This window comes from Lygodium microphyllum, unplaced genomic scaffold (assembly GCF_053477565.2).
Source record: "Lygodium microphyllum isolate KBCC unplaced genomic scaffold, Lygodium_microphyllum_v1.1.10 scaffold_70, whole genome shotgun sequence".
Taxonomy (NCBI): Eukaryota; Viridiplantae; Streptophyta; class Polypodiopsida; order Schizaeales; family Lygodiaceae; genus Lygodium; species Lygodium microphyllum.
The window spans coordinates 348,101-351,824 of NW_028229553.1; positions in this window are offsets into that span (position 1 = coordinate 348,101).

Sequence of the window (3,724 nt, forward strand, 5' to 3'; positions counted from 1 at the left end):
ATGTCCAACTAAATGTGTTAGGTAATTAAATAACTAAAACAACCCTAGGGAAGGGTGGAGGATGTGGCTACGGGTCCGTCCTACGGATGGACGGTCCCGGTTGGCCGAGAACTTTTCTCAATCATGATGGACAGTGAGAAGATCGTTTCAAAGGATACGAACAGAAAAAGGACGCTGACCTAGAGTCAAAGTTATAAATGATCCCGATTTACACTGTTTTAGGGGAATGGAATGGGACTATGCCTTATGGCAGAGAGGTTGAGCTTCGCATCCCTCTCGTTTTCCATTCTCCTTGAACCAAATGCAGCGTGAATCCGCTTCGGACCTGGGATTTCTGCGTAAAGTAATTCGCTCGGGTTCGACGCTAGTTGCCGTTAGGAAATGACCAATAGGAAAAACCCTAATTCAGGTCGGTTCTAAGTGAGAACGGTCGGAATACTTCCACTACGTGGCAGATGCGGAAAGTCCTAGATCGCAAACCCCGTAACATTCCATGCGAGTGCCGGACGGAGCTTTCTAGACATCCTTTCCGATGGACTACTAAGACATGTCTTGAAGATAACAGGTGGACACTTTATAAACCAAAGCTTGCTGAAGATATAACCCCAAATCAAGAGATGGAAGATGCGCCACAAACAAAGAAGACCAAAGGAAAGAAGAAAGGCAAGCAGCCAGGCTACAAATTGTAGTTTGATATAGAATCTGCAACCGATCTCAAACGAGTCCTAGAAGAACGAATACTACGAAGCAAAATTAAATTCACCTTAGGCAAAATTCTTGGAATTACCAAGCATGAATTCCATGATGTAATTATTAATGTAATGAAAAGAAAAAGACAATATGTTGTTGATGAAGCTGAAGAAACAGTGCACTCTTTTTTGCAAGTTCTTCGAGTTTTTGTGCAAGATGAAGAGAAGCTGACTTCACAAGGAGTTCATCTTGAAGCATTTAGAATTAATTGCAATAATTGAAGCTAAAGATAAAGAAAGCATGAATACAAAAATTAAAGAAGTGAAAGCTGAAAATGTAATGGTCGGCTGGTCCAAACAAGTTGGGTAGCCCACCTCTAAAAAAGAAGGCCGTCTACAGTACATGCATGAGGAGGAAGAGGCTCGGTTCATTCCAAGTAGTCACGACTCCCGTACCCGTTGGGAAAGAGCAACAACGGAAATAGTCGTCAAAATTGGAGAAAAAGAAACACCATGTATTGCACTCTTAGACCATGGCTCGGAGATAAATGTCATTGGCAAGGAGTCTCTATGAAAGTGGTGGTTGGCCCATAGATATTAATCCAGGATGGGGAATGCGAGCTCCAAACAACTCTTCTGGAGAGTTATATGCTGCATGTCCTAATGTGCAAATAACTATTGGAGACATAAAAGACAATTTTTACTTTTTTGTTCAAGACTCTTGTAGTTACCTTATCATTCTTGAGCAACCTTACATTTCTGAAGCCTACTTGGAAACAAAATCTCTTGATGATGGTTCTTCCTATGCTTGAATCCGAAGCACGAATAATGAATGAGCTGTCCAATTTCTTACTGTGTGTGTTAACCATCATTGAAACAAAGATCGACTGCATGATTATACTATGCCTCCTAATGCCCGAGAATTCAAGGGTTTTTGGGCTACACTACTATAAAAGGAGGCTATGGTAGTGCATCATGTAAAAAAATTGAACCTCATACTACAGAAACTGTCTAGCAAATTTGTATGTATGTACATCCAATAGTATGGGCTGTTATAAGTCTCTTTCGGCCATGACTAAAGTTGAAAGAACATATTTATGTCATGTAAAAAGGGAGCTGAAAACTTATGACATGATGGCTGAAAATGAAGATATTTTAAGCATTTTTTTGGGACTGATTACTACTGACACATTGGCTGAAATATATGCAACTGCTCATGTAGAAAATCATACTAAAAATCAGTCCATAGAAGTATCTACATTGGATTTTTATTAAACAATTCACGAATTTGTTGAGCAAGAAGATATTGGTTTACTCAACAAGGCTGAAGTGCAAGTGGAGACAAAATATAAGACAATGGATAAGAAAGTCAAGCCTATGGCAGTCCCAGTGCCTCCTGAAAGTGAAGGGCTCACTGATAGGGTAGCAAATCAGCCAAGTCTGCGTGATCCTTCCAACATTGGTCACAAGTTCACATCTGAAAGTATAAAAGAGCTCAAAATAGGTGAAAATTCTTTCCTTTCGCCGACTGAAAAACACTATTTTATGCAAATGCTAATGAAACATGGAAAAGATTTTGCATTTCAACCAAGTGAAATAGGCTATGTGGATCCAAATATTGTGGCTCCTATGGTCATTTTTACGGTCCCACATGTGCCTTGGAACCTCAAGCCCATTCCTGTTCCAAGGGCGCATTTGCACAAATTATTGAAACTTCTAAATGAGAAGATTAGAATGAAGATTTTAGAACCTTCTTCAGCACCTTACTCAAACTGATGGTTTACTGTGCCCAAGAAAAATGGATCTTTACGATTCATTCAATATCTATAGCATGTTAATCATGTCACAATCCGAAATGTTGGTTCGGGTCCAATTATTGATGACTTTGCTAAAGCTTTTGCAGGTAGAGCAATTTATTCTATGGGTTACCTATATTCAACATATGACCAATTTTAGCTTTCATTAGAAAGCCGAGACATTACCACAATGAAGACACCTCTTGGATTGGTCCGCATGTGCACTCTACCACAAGGTGCAACAAACTCCATAGCCCATATGATGAATGCCATGCACAAAGTTTTAAGGGACTTTATTCCACAACTTACTCTTCTATTTCTTGATGATCTACCTATCAAGGGATGTGAAGTCAATGAAAAGAATGAGGAGATTGACAAAGATGGCTACATGACATTTGTAGTTAACCATATTATGATTGTGATAGGATTTTGACAAGGCTAGAGGAGGTACATCTTACCCTTTCTAGAGCTAAGTTGATTTTTGGAGTAGAAGAAGTCCTAGTTGTCGGACATCTGTGTGGCCCCTACAGGCGTAAACCTTCACCAATCAAGATAGATGCCATCAATAGAATGCAAGAAAATTGCATAAATATATTTATTAATTATTAAGAAAATGCCAAAGATTCTCTTGGGGGGAAGAGAATACTCTCACTGTAGGCAAACTAAAGAAGTTGTTAATTTCAGCCCCCACTCTCAAAACGGATGATTATTCAAATGGTCAACCCATCATCCTTATTGTGGATACAAGTCCCATTGGGATAGGATGGGCTGTTGTGGCCCAGAAGACCTTGAAGGTAACAGATATGCAATTTGTTTTGGAGCAAAGGTTCTCAATGAACGTCAAAGAAGTTATGCACAAGTAAAAAGGGAATTTTGGGGAGTTGTAACAACATTAAAGTGTGATCGTGAATACTTTATAGGTGCGTTCATAGTGGTAGAAACTAATTGTCTTCCACTCTTGGGCATGATTGCCAGCTGGTCTATACCCGACATTGCTATGCTAAGATGGATTGCATATATTAAATCTCTCAACCCCGAATTAAAGCATATTGTAGGAAAGGAGAATCCAGTTGCTGACATGCTATCACGTGCAAGATATGACAATGAAGAAGAACTGATGATGGAAGAAGATGAAGCTGAAGAATCTATACTTGTTGAATATCATTCCATGGCTGCTGAAAGTACATTTTCAATTGCTGCATATACATACCCAAAGTTGAATCTTGCAAGTGAAGCTAA